General features: G+C 48.6%; 1 protein-coding gene across 6 annotated transcripts in view; it reads left to right on the top strand.

The window, feature by feature from the left end:
* Positions 1 to 13,542, top strand: part of PALD1 (phosphatase domain containing paladin 1) — a gene marked incomplete at its 3' end in the record, with an annotated part of 91,361 nt that overhangs the window by 14,264 nt on the left and 63,555 nt on the right. Inside the window, exon 2 of one of the 6 annotated variants that reach the window (XM_082407222.1) lies at positions 2,772 to 2,813. The exons of 4 other annotated variants lie outside the window; for them this stretch is intronic. Of the gene's footprint in view, positions 1 to 2,771; positions 2,814 to 7,619; positions 7,737 to 13,542 lie in introns of all 6 variants that reach the window. One more of the 6 variants, XM_082407220.1, reaches the window with a different exon arrangement.

The raw sequence follows: 13,542 nt of genomic DNA on the forward strand, positions 1-13,542 counted from the left end.
CCCAACTTACAGTGGTTTGACTTATGACTTTTTGACTTTAAAATGGCGTGAAAGAGATATGCAGTCAGTAGGAACCGTACTTGGAATTTTGCATTTGGATCGTTTCCTGGGCTAGTGATGTGCGGTGCGCTTCTCTCCCGTGATGCTGGGCGGCAGTAGCCACAGCTCTGTCAGCCACGCGGTCACGAGGGTAAACAGCCGATACACGTGTAACCATTCTGCACCCACATGACCGTTCTTTTCACTTTTGGTAGAGTATTCAATAAATTACACGAGGGATTCAACACTGTATTATAAAACAGGCTTCATGTTAGATGATTTTGCCCAACCGTAGGCTAATGTAAGTGTTCTGAGCATGTTTAAGGTGGGCTAGCTAAGTTTTTCAGTAGGTGAGGTGTGTTAAAATGCATTTTTGACTTGCGATATGTTCAATTTATGATGGGTTTATTAGGAGGTAACCCCGTCATAAGTTGAAGATCTGAATGTCCTTTTCCTACCTTCCTCATTTTCTATCTCAGCATCTCAGCCCTTGGAGCCCTCATCACAGTGTATGCAATGTGTCACTATTGTATTTCTTTTTTTTTTTAAATAAATTTATTTATTTTATTTATTTTATTTTTGGCTGTGTTGGGTCTTCGTTGCCGCGTGCGGGCTTTCTCTAGTTGCGGCGAGCAGGGGCTACTCTTCGTTGCGGTGCGCGGGTTTCTCATTGCGTTGGCTTCTCTTGTTGCAGAGCACAGGCTCTAGGCATGCGGGCTTCAGTAGTTGTGGCACGTGGGCTCAGTAGTTGTGGCTCGCGGGTTCTAGAGCGCAGGCTCAGTAGTTGTGGCGCATGGGCTTAGTTGCTCCACGGCATGTGGGATCTTCCTGGACCAGGGCTTGAACCCGTGTCCCCTGCATTGGCAGGCAGATTCTTAACCACTGCACCACCAGGGAAGCCCGGCAGCCTGACTCTTAGTTGTGGCATGCAGACTCTTAGTTGTGGCATGCGTGTGGGATCTAGTTCCCCAACCAGGGATTGAACCCAGGCCCCCTGTATTGGGAGCGCAGAGTCTTACCCGCTGGACCACCAGGGAAGCCCCACTGTTGTATTTCTTTGTTGACTCCCTCCCTCTCTTTTTCTCTGTTGTGGGAACGTCTGCTCCCAGGTGCCTATCTGGTTGACATGGTTAATACTTAGTAGCTCTTTGTTGAATGAATAGTGATACAGTGAAATGACACACCACCATTAAACAGACAGGGTTGGAGTTGTATGTAATTAACTGGAAGGGGCTGTTTGTGTTGTCTTGCTAAGGAAAAAAAGCTTGTTGTAGAAGGAAGCTTAACAGGTGGGCTTGGAGGGAGATGAGACAGGCATAAACTTTTTCTTTATACATCCTTGTTTGACTTGTGGCATTAAGTACAAATTTCGTAATAAAAAATCTGGCCAACAACAACAAAAAAATCACAAAAGAAAAGATTATATCCAGCTAGAGGGAGCATCAGGACTTGAACCCTGGTCCTTCTGACTCCCAGCCTGTGTTCTTACCCACCACCCAACACCTTCCATAACCTTTCCACATCCAGCTTCGCAGTGTCCTGTCACTGCAGTCCTCAGAGGAGGACAGAGTATGAGTTATTAGCTGTTTGTATTTTATTTTGTAAATTGAGATAAAATTTTCAGACAGTAAACCAGGGCGTGGTTTGATGAATTGTTACAGGTATATCACCTGTGTGACCCATACCCAGATCAAGATATAGAACATTATCAGTGGCCTGGAAGATTCCCTGGAGTCCTTTCCCAGTCAGTTAACAGACTGTCCCATCCTCTCAAGTGGCCATGCTTCTGAGTGCCTTTCAAGGATTAGTCTTGCCTGTTCTTGAACTTTATGTGATTGGAACCATATGGTGTGAGCTATTTTCATCTGGCTTCTTCTGGCTTCTTCCTCTCAACATGAACTCTGCGATTCATATGTGATGCTGCAGCTTGTCTTTTTCATTGCTGTGTATTATTCCATTGTGTGGATGTATCACTATATATATATATTTTTTTTTTTTTTTTTTTTTCCTGTAGATGGACTTTTGCCTAGTTTCCAGTTTTGGGGGGATTATGAGAAAAGCTGCTGAACACTCTTGCCTGTGGACACAAACACTCACTTCTCTAGCATGTAGATCCAGGGGTGCTTGCTGGGTGCTGGGATAGAATCCAGAAGTAGATCCAGTATAGATCCAGAAGGGGAAGTACTTGCTCAAGGTCACACGATGACTCATGGGTGAAGTCAGCCTATCTACCCCACCCCCGAAGCCCTCTCACCCTGGTCTTACCAACACTTTCCACCCCTGGCCTGCTTCTTCTCACCCCAGCCTTGTGGAGGGTCAGACCCCTCCTCGTACTGGAAAGAGCCTCACGGAGCGGCTTCGTCTGGGGCTGGCGCACGCCTGGCTGGGACCGCCTTCTCTTCTCTTCTCTCGCAGACCTCCCAGGCCGCAGAGGCAGCCTTGTGTCTCTTTCCTCAGCTCCCTCCACTCAGTTCTGTGGCACCAGCTCCTCGGGAGGTGGTGCCTTTAGCTATTTCCATACCTGTCCCACCTCTCCACCCTGAACTCTCCAAGGGTGGGGACAGAAAAGAATATGGGCATTTTTTTTTTTTAATTGGAGTAAAATTGCTTTACAGTGTTGTGTTAGTTTCTGCTGTACAATGAAGTGAATCAGCTATATGTATAACTATATCTCTTCCCTCTTGGACCTCCCTCCCTCCCCTCCCCCCCTTCCCCCCTTCCCCCCCATCTAGGTCATCACAGAGCACTGAGCTGAGCTCCCTGTGCTTATTGAGGTAAAATATACATACCATACAATTTACCCTTTTAACAATTTTTATTTTTATTTATTTTTTTATTTTTTAACATCTTTATTGGAGTATAATTGCTTTACAATGGTGTGTTATTTTCTGCTTTATAACAAAGTGAATCAGTTATACATATACATATGTTCCCATATCCCCTCCCTCTTGCATCTCCCTCCCTCCCACCCTCCCTATCCCACCCCTCTAGGTGATCACAAAGCACCGAGCTAATCTCCCTGTGCTATGCGGTTGCTTCCCACTAGCCATCTATTTTACGTTTGGTAGTGTATATATGTCCATGCCACTCTCTCACTTTGTCACAGCTTGCCCTTCCCCCTCCCCATATCCTCAAGTCCATTCTCTAGTAGGTCTGTGTCTTTATTCCCGTCTTACCACTAGGTTCTTCATGACCTTTTTTTTTTTCCCCTTAGATTCCATATATATGTGTTAGCGTACTGTATTTGTTTTTCTCTCTCTGAAACCATTTTTAATTGTACAACTAAGTGGCATTCTGTACATTCACATTGTTGTGCAACCATCACCACCATCCAGCTCCAGAACTTTAAAATTTTCCCAAACGGTAACTCTGTGCTTATTAAACACTAACTCCCCATCACCCGCAGCCCCTGGTAACCCCCCTTCTTCTTTCTGTCTCCGTGAATTTGACTACTCTAGATACCTCATATAAGTGGAATCATTGTAATTGTCCTTTTGTGTCTGGCTTATGTAAACACTTAGCATAATGTCTTCAAGGTTCATCCAGGTCCTAGCATGTGTCAGAATTTCATTCCTTTTGAAGGCTGTAATTGTTCTTTGGAGCACATTTTAAAGGAACCTCAGATCTTCAGGATTGAGTGAGGGGATCAACTTGACTGTGGGAGTGGGAAATAAATAACATTTATTCACATCTCCTAGGCGCCAGCCCTTCCCCTATGTTGTCTCATGTAATCCTCACCACATCCTTATGAAGTAGGTACTAATATTATCCTCATTTTACAGATCAGGGTACTAGGCTCGGTAACTTGGCCAAGGTCACACAGCAAGTCATTGGTCAGCCAGGATTGGACACTGGGTCTGCCTGCCCACACAGCCTGTGATCCACGTCCCCACCGCCACCCAGGGCAGTGCCCCGCTCAGGCTGAGAGTCATTTCCTCAAATTCTTCTTATCAGCTGATTGGAGCTGAGTGTAGGGCCGATGGATGCCAGCTGGCTCCGAGGAGACAATGGCAGTGGCTCCTCCTCCCTGGCCCAGGTCCCCCTTCCTGGGCCCTGGTTTCTGTTGAAAGCCCCCTTGTGAAGCAACCTCCTTGGGCCGGGCAGGGGTCTGCAGGGATGTGGGCCTCAGTGCCCCCCCCCCCCCCCCCCCCCCAGCACAGGCTGGCAGGAGCCACTTCGTCCAGCACAAGCCTGGCAGGGCAGCCAACAGCAGGATGTCACTCTTGGCAGAACTTTCTCTGAACAAATAACTACCAGGAGTTTTGGGATTGAGAGGATAGATAAACAGGAAGAGGGAGAAGCTTAGAAATATTTTTTTTCCCCTCCTGTGCCCTGGAGATTTCTCCCTGCTCTCCCCTTGGCCACTGGAGGTTTGAGGTGGTGGAGCTCTTCGCCTGTCAGAAACCGCCCGGAGGCCTGGGGAGCCATGGCTGGCGAGTTTTAGGTTTTAGGGTTTCAGGCTTTGTTTTGCCTGATGGTCTGGGATAAGCCTGGGCGCTGGGGCCAGAGAGTCCCCAGTTTGAATCTTGGCTCCGCTGTTTCTTTGCTGTGTGATCTAAGCTAATTAATTCAGCCTCAGTATGGGCCAGGATGGAGAAATGATGTAGTGAATATTCATTGAATACTGGCTGTGGGTGCTCAAGTGGGCATATACAAGGATTATCATGTCAGTTAATCCTCACAGCCCTCAAAGGTGGGCAGGGTTATTGTCTTTATTTGACAGCTGTTGAAGCACAGAGAGGTTAAGTGTTTCTGTCAAGGTCACACAGCTGCTGGTGGTGGAGCTTGGGCTCGAACCTAGGCAGCTGTGTACTTAGTGCCCTTCTATTTTATCAGTTTGGCATCTGGTACAGACCTTGGCACACTGGACTGTTGGTACTCTTAATTGCTTTCCCTTCTCTTTTACAGAGAAACTAAGTTTAGTTGGGGGTAATGTCATGGTGGGGTGAGGTCTGCTGAGCTCTGGGCCCCAGCAGCCCCAGAGCAATATTTAGCCCTTTCTGAGTTGGCTTCCCACAGGCTGCCTCCTCCATGCAGCCATCTTAGGTTGACACAGGGTGTCGTCATGGCTCTCTCCAATTGCCCCGGCCTGGACAGCACATCTCACCCCACGGAGCAACATCCTAACTCTCTGACATGGTCCCCAAGGCACTTGGGGCTTAAACCAACCTTACCCCATCCTGTATTCTAGCCTCACAATGCGATAATTATAATACTTCCTAGGAGGTTCTGCACAGTGCCAAGCATCTCTCTCTCTATGCTGTTCCCTCTGTTCAGAATGACTTTCTTGTCTGTCAAATGTTGCTCATCGTTCAAGGCCCAGCTCAGTGGCCTCCTCTTCCAGGAAAAGTTCAGTGGCCTCCTCTTCCAGGAAGCCTTCCTGGAGTTCCCAACCCTGAATTAGCATCTCCCTCCTCTGTGTAGCTCAGGGTAATGGGAAAGGTCCTGGAGTTCCTGCCGTGTTGTCAGCCTCTCTAAGCTTCAATTTCCTCATCTGTGGATTGGAGATCATTGGACGACGGAAAGGAGAAAGCCTGGATTCTCAGGCCCTGGCCTGTGTAGAGTTCACCAGGGCTGGTGAAGCTTGGCCCCTTCAGGGTTAACTCCCTGCCATGCCAGGGGCGGAAGTGAGGAGGACAGAGTGTGAAATGAAGTCACTTCCCTGCCTGGGGGTCTGCCATGTGCCTGGCCTTCTGCAGTAAATCCTGTTTCCTCCTTGGCCACTGTGTGCCCACCCACTCCTGGCTCCCATGACCCTGAAGGTCACCAGCAGGTGGGGCTCCCCATGGAATGTTGGCCTGTGGTTCATCCGGCGAGGTCACTTCCTGTCTGGATAAGCTGGCCACCTTTCCTGCCACAACCTTCCACATGCGGGTTTCATGGGAATCATGGGTGTGGGGTCCAAGGGAGGCTTCCCGAGGTCAAGTTCAATGCCCAGCTGATGCCTTTTATTCTGGGGGCACTGGGGCCCAGGGAGGGCAGGGCACTTCTCGAGGTCAGGCCTCTGGACCACACTGCAATTGTGGGGCTCTGTGGGTGTCCCCCAGGGTCGCAGGCCTGTAGGGTAAGGTGAGGAGGTCATTCAGCCTCCCTGAGCCTCCTTTTCTTCTTCTGTGGAACCTGGGGGAACCTGTGTGTCAGATCTGCCTCGAGAATTGACCTGGTCAGCCCAGGACATCCTTGACCTCATTTAATCCTCACTTCACTGCAGGGACCCTGAGGCTCATAGAAGCTCAGGAACTGACCTGGGTCTCTGGTGGGGGGATGGTGCTGGGAGTCTACCCAGGCCTCTCTGACCCCAATGTCCTGGTTTATTCCACGGGAAGGTATTTAGCTTTTCCTCAGTGGCAACTCAGGAACATCCCCACTCCTCTGCTCTTTTCCTGTGGGATCAGGGTCTCCTTGGGCTGTAAAGTTGATGTAGAACCCTGGTCCCTGGCATCAGTGTAGTGTGCATACTGTGTAGTTCCTTTTTCCCCCTTCTTTTTTCTATAAATAGTATATATAGGAAAATCAGAGTAAATAAAGATATGCAGGAAGATTAGAAAAATCATCTGTGATTCCACTTCTCAGTGATAACCACAGTTTATCATTAATGTTTTGAGATTTGTCCTTCCAGACATTTTTCGTGGTGTGTGTGTGTGAGTGTTTGTGCTTGTGTACAGGAACCCTCTCTCCTTTTCAGTGGGATGAAGCTGTAAATTACTGTTTAGTGTCTTTTTTTTTTTTTTTCAAACTCAACATACAATAGATATTTTCCTATGTCAGTAAATAAACTGCTCCTTGCTTCTTTTGAAGGAAACCTTTTTTGGAAACTTTTAAGTTGAAATTTAACACACATCACAAGTATACAGCTCGATGATTGTACGAAGTGAGCACAGCCTTCGGAGCCTGACCAAGTCAAGAAACAGAATTCCTCCAGCACCCCGACCCTGTACCCCATCACCGTCCCCACCTCCTTCCTGCTCCAGACATGACTTTGTGCCTGATTTCCAACACCATACACTAGTTTGGCCTGATTTTGAGTTTTAGATAAGTGGAATCATATAGTGTTTGCTTATGTTGGCTTCTTTGACTCCACATTCTGTTAGGGACGGTCATCTGATGCTCTGTCCATTTTAATGACGATATGATGATGTCCATGATACGTTCAACTTTGACCACTGTTGATGTGAAAGATGTTTCCAGTCTTTGACTAATATAAACAAAACTGTACCCAACGCCTTTGTGGCCGTATCTTTATTTCCTTTGACTCAGTTGACGAATTGCTGGGTCAAAGGGTTGTAAATTGTTAAGGTATTTTAGGAGTATTGCCAGATTGTCCTCTAGGGAGCTGTGGCAATTTACATCCTGCCAGGTGCTTAGGAGGGAGCCCATCCCTGGCGCCCATGCAGAGATCTGTTGTTTTCATCCTGCTGTGCTTATGATGCCGTGAAAGGCAACACGTGGCAGCTCCTTGTTCCCAGTTTTTAAATTAGGTGAATATCTTTTCTCACGGTCATGGTCATTTGTATTTCTTCTTTGTTGAGTTTTTGCTTTTGTTTTTGGTATGCTTTACTTTAAAAAAATTTCTTTTTAAGGTTTTTGTCCACGCTGCGCGGCATGCGAGATCTTAGTTCCCTGACCAGGGATCGAACCCGCGCCCCCTGCATTGGAAGCTCGGAGTCTTAACCACTGGACTGCCAGGGAAGTCCCTGGTATGCCTTCCTTTTAAGACATACTTGTTTTCTCATTAAAAAAAACACCCTCTATATTAAATATGATAAATATAAAAATATGTTGAAAATATTTTTATCCAATTTGTCATTTGCCTTATAACTTTGTGGTTTTTCTGTGTTGGTTAAAAGCTGACCATTTTTTAATGTAGTCTGGTCTATCGATATATAACTTTATGTCTCCTCTAGCAGTTGCATAGAAAGTTCTGTTATGCCCCAAGATTATATAAATATTTACTTATGTTCTCTTCTTTCGCTTCTCTGGTTCCCTTTGTAGTGTGTCATTGTTCATCCTTCTGTACTTACCTTAGGAGCATGATGTTAGGTGAGGGACAGCTTAGAGGTTAAGAGCATGCACTCAGAGGCTTTCAGCCACCAGTGTACCCTTGAGCAGATTACAGAGGCCCTCTGTGCCTCAGTGTCTGTAGCTGCAAAATGGGAATAATGCTAGGACACAATAACCAAGGGCCTATGGTGGGGGTTAAATCACGGTTATTTGCAAACTTTTTAGTCTCAATATTCCTTCCTTTACACTCTTAAAAATTGAAGACCCCAAAGAGCTCTTGTTTATGTGGGTGATGTATTTATAAATTGATATTTACAATATTAGAAATTAAAACAGTATATTTAAAAGCATATATTTATACATTCATTTAAAAAATAATGATAGCAAACCCATTATATGTTAAAATAAATAAATTTTTTCCTGAAAAATAACTGTGTTTTAAATATGGTAGGAAGAGTAGCATTGTTTTGCCATTTTGCAAATCTCTTTAATGTCTGGTTTAATAGAAGACAGCTGGATTCTCATATCTGTTCCTGCGTTCAATTTGTTTGTTTTTTTTTTTTTATTGTATTTATTTATTTATTTTGGCTGCGTTGGGTCTTCGTTGCTGTGTGTGGGCTTTCTCTAGTTGCGTCAAGCGGGGGCTACTCTTCGTTGCGGTGCGCAGACTTCTCATTGTGGTGGCTTCTCTTGTTGCGGAGCACGGGCTCTAGGCACACGGGCTTCAATAGTTGTGGCACGCAGGCTCAGTAGTTGGGGCTCATGGGCTCTAGAGCGCAGGCTCAGTAGTTGTGGCGCACGGGCTTAGTTGCTCCGCGGCATGTGGGATCTTCCTGGACCAGGGATCGAACCCATGTCCCCTGCATTGGCAGGCGGATTCTTAACCACTGCGCCACCAGGGAAGTCCCCAATCTGTTCTGATATGTTGTTTCAATTGAAGTATAGGAAGAAAATCCAGCTTCACACAGGTAAGTTTTTGGAAAAGGGAGGAGTATGTTGTTAGCCTGTGGATATTTTCCTTTGATACTACATAAAAGTTCAACAAGTGATAGTTTCTTAAAGGGAATGTAGAATCTGAAAACATATTAATGAACTTTTCATATTTTGTTACATTAAAATTCACTGGACTCTCTTCTACTATGAATGGCTCTTTGACCAGGTGTGATTTTGTAACACCATATATCAGTCATTGGGAAAATATTGGTTCACTGACTTGTTCAGATGTTCCAAATGTGGCACAATTCATTTCATCATATCCAAAAATTACATATGTTAACCATATCATCGCAAAATCTTTGTGTTTTACGAAGCTTTTAAATTCCTGGTAGATGATGCAAGTTTTTGAGAATTGTAATTTTTCCTTAAAAGTTCAAACTTTATCACTGACCATAAATGCTGTCAGTTGTTTTCCTTGAAGGGACAGGCTCACTTTGTTCAGTTTTGAGAAAATGTCTACCAAATATCCAATTGTGAATAACCATCATTTGTTTGTCAGCCATTCTTTCACATGAAAGTGGTGCTCCACGGACAGAGAGGCTGGTTCAGCCGACAGCGCAGAGCAGCTCACAAGGGCTTGTCCTGCAGACATCTGTCGTATGCCACTAACTAGCCCATGTGCTCTTCCCAGGTCAGCACACAGAGTATTGAAGAGACATGTACTCAAGGGCTGAGAGTCAGTGAAATTAGTTGGTTTCACTGCTCCATCAAGGACATTCTTAAGTGACACTGGTGTATTTTGTCACCGCAAGTGATGACCAGCCCAGTTCCGGGCCACTGCTGGGCCTCCTGCTGAGCCTCTAGCAGTTTCACCCACCGTGGCCTTTGCTCCTCATGGTGAGAACGGCAACGATGTCTTAGTACTGTCCTGAGAACTGTCCTGAGAACGCTTTGACCTTGTGCTTCATTCTCTGGAGCAAGAGAGCTCTTCCTGGTCAGGGTCTTCCCTGCTCAGTAAAGTGAAGTGGAACAGCAGGGAGGTGCAGGGAGAAGGGTAGGAGGCCCCCGGTCCTGGCCCTGCTGGCCACTGTCTCTGTGACTGGGCAGGTCTCTGGCCTACTCTATACCTTAGTTTCCTCTTCTATAGAATGAGAGGGACAGACTAGGGTCTCAAAGGTGGCTATGACTCTAAGATACATGTTGGTGCCTAAGGGGAATTTAGACCCTGTCTTGTGTTTGCGAGTGCGTGCGTGTGTGTGTGTGTGTGTGTGTGTGTGTGTGTGTGTGTGTGTGTTGGGTGTTGGGGGATGAGGCCCAGAGCAGGCAGTGGGCTGGTCTGAGCCCCTACCCTGGGTACAGACTGAAAGTTTTATGCCCCCTTCTTCTCTAACCTCCTCCCCCAGCTCTCCCCTGGTCGCATAGTAGGGGAGCCCTGGAGCATGGTGACTTCCTCTGTGTTTGTTCTGCAGCTGAGGCAGATGTTTCCTGCAGCTGGCCACTCAGCCTCCTGTCCTATTTTTAGCTCCATTGTTACCCACCCCAGGCATCTGGCTGCCAGGGGTGTGTGAGAGGCTGTGGCCCTGGAAGGGGCACTCTTCCCTGGGTTCAGCTTCTTCTCTGCCTTCTGCCGGGTCCCTGGGTTAAGCTTCCCAGTGTCTTTTGGGAAAGTGAGGGTGGCTACGGGAAAAATGGAAGAGTAGGTGGATGCATGGATGATGCAGTACAAAGGGCCCAGGCTGCGAACCGGAGGCCTGGCTGTGTTGTTATGTCATGTAATAAACTCTCCATGCCTCAGTTTTTCCATCTGCTAAATGGCATAATAGCTTGCACTTCTGCCTTTCTCATAGGGTTGTTCTGAAGCTGAAATGAGATAGTGGATGTGAAATTTGTTTAGCAAAATGACATTAGGAACCTACAACTATTGTGGGTTCAACCCTGTGGGGGCCCCGGAGGAGCATCAGATCCAGAGTGGGGAGATGAGGCATGTACTTTCCAAACACTGGGCCAGTGGGCGCAAGGTCAGGGTCGTGTGGGGTATAGGCTGCGTTTTGGAAGGTTTGGAGGGGAGGGGGACATTTCCACTGGACGTTGATGGATGGGGTGACAGGGTGAGGGTGGGGATGGTGTTCCTGGTTGTTGGACCAGGAGGGCAGAGGCATGGAGGCAGGGAAGGGCCGGATGTGTCCTGGGAGGTCCAAGCAGTAAAGGGCCTTGAGCATTTCTGGCCGGCAGCTCTGGAGCTGCTCCCCTAGGAAGGGGCCCCACGGTGGGTCTGGGGGCAAGAAGCCCAGCAACCCCCTTCCTGAGCTGGTAGCCAGCACAGCAGCTCTGCTTCTGGCTGTTTTACACACTGGACTTCCATGAAAGATTGATTTTGTGCAAAGGATTGAGCTGCTAAAATGTCCTACTCATCTTGTCCAGCTCCCTCACTTTCCAGGTGGAAATCAAGTGTGGCCCAGAGAGGGCTGTGTTGAACTTGAGGCCTCTCAGAGAGCCTGTGCTGCAGGGAAACATCTCCTGGGGCTTTTCCTGCTCCACACCATAGGGCAGCTGGGACCTGGCTTTGCCTGGAATGTCGGGGGTGTGGAGGGTAAATAGGGGATGATGAGGGTGGGAACGGGGGTCTTGAAGGCCAGGCAAGGGAGTCTGGACTGGAGGCTGCCGGGGTGGGAGGGATGGGGACAAATCCCAGAATTGGGTCATGGTTCTTCCCAGCTCCTTAAAAGGATACTTTGGGTCCCTGTGGCATTGCTGGAGGTCAGAATTGGGGTTCAAGTTTAAGTTCCCACTGGCCTTTTGGGGCCCAGTCCCTGGAAGCAGCCAGGAGAGTGTCAGCAGGGCCAGGGGTCCTGGGCGTGGTGTCAGGAGACTCTAGGTTTCTGCTTACCTTGAAAATGCCCAAATGCCCAGCTTCTTTGTGCACCATCACTGAGCACGTGAGCATGTCCATATACTTTTAACCCTGCTCTCCCCAGGGCCCTTCCCCTACTCCCAATCTGAGATGGACAGGGGCTTTAGGCTCTTTCAGGCACAGAATGAATGTCCTTCCCAGAGTTGACTGGCGCCTCCCTGGGGATTTTTACACTCGCCTCCTGCTCATCCTTGAAAGAACCTACAGGCAGGGTCCCTCCCAGCCAGATAATACCTTCTTGTTTTCCAGGGAGTTCCCTTGCTCAGAAAGGCCCCCGAGAGGGACACAGAGAGACTCCAGATGGGGAGACTCTTGCGATTTCTCTCTACCTTTTTGGAGGAATGGAGCCCAAGGCTCTACCTACACTGTAGAACAAACATTTAGCAGCTTGGAACTTTCTAGATTTATACAACTGACTCGGGGAGAGCTCCTGCACCACACGGCCTATCAGTTGATGGTCCTGTGACACGTGTGCCCCATGGGCCCTGGTGGCCAGGGATAGTGTCTTCTGTATTCGTGAGCCGCTGTGGCCCCAGCAAGGGCTGGGCTCACAGGATCCTGGCATCGACCTGCTCGAGCATGACCGGCAGGGAACCCAGTGTTCTACCGTGAAAGGGGAAAGAAGGAAGTTGTGCCTTGTGGTGTATGGTCATTGAGGGCAAACCCTAAAAATGACGGAGTGCATCAGTCAGGATTAGATTTGCCTGTGAGCAATAGGAAAAGCCAAATAACAGTGGCTTACACGAGAGGGAAGTTTATTCCTCTGTCCTGTCCGAGCCCAGAGCTTTGCGGTCCAGGCCTGGTGCGGTGGTTCGGCTCCACAGATTCCCTGGGTGTGGCTTCACATGCTGGCAGTTCAAGATGGCTCTGAACCGTCAGCCATCGCGCCTATGTTCCAGGCATCAGGATGGAGGAAGAGGGCAAAGGGGGCTCGTAAGGAAGGATCTGGAATTTGCCAAGGGCACGTACTGCCCCTTATGTTCCATCGGCTAGAATTAGTCACCTGGCCCCAGGTAGCTGCACGGGAGATAAGGAGTGTGGTCTTGGCCGTGGGCAGCCATGAGCTCAGCTAGCTGCCCTGTCCCTCCTCTGGTTTGTTTAGTGCAGACGGAGGGAGGGAGGGAGTGGATGAAGGCATTGTGGGCATTTTGATCAAACCTGAGGATGTTCCCAGGCTGAGAAACTGGGCCAGCGGTTCGGGGGCAGCAGAGCCTCACCCAGGGAGATTTCTCAGGAGGCCAGTCCTGCCTTGGGACCAGAAAGCCACATGCCCCAGGCCAGGAAGGGAAGCAGGGGCTGAGCCTGAGGGAGAAAGGCTTTCAGGGGGCTGGAGCCAGCCCCGTGGCGTGGTCAGAATGAGGGAGGTGGGCCACCCTCTTCTCAGAGGGTCGGGGTGTGCTGAGAAAGTGCTGTCCCCTGTCCAAGATCCCATATAAGCAGAGCTTCCTATCAGGCACAGCTGACCCACCATGGGGAGCTCCAGACATGGGGGGTTCCCCCGGCCTGGAAGCAGGTAACTAGGGGTGCTGGAAAGGGCCCTTTTCTTTCCCGAGGGTCCTGAATTCCAGGAACCCCCAGCCCCACTGGAGCGCCTGGTAGCAAGTTCAGGGTCTTTGCTGGCCGCGGAGCAGGCAGGCGCCCCCTCTCTGCCCTCT

This window comes from Balaenoptera borealis (assembly GCF_965194805.1).
Source record: "Balaenoptera borealis genome assembly, chromosome: 10".
NCBI classification, from domain to species: Eukaryota; Metazoa; Chordata; class Mammalia; order Artiodactyla; family Balaenopteridae; genus Balaenoptera; species Balaenoptera borealis.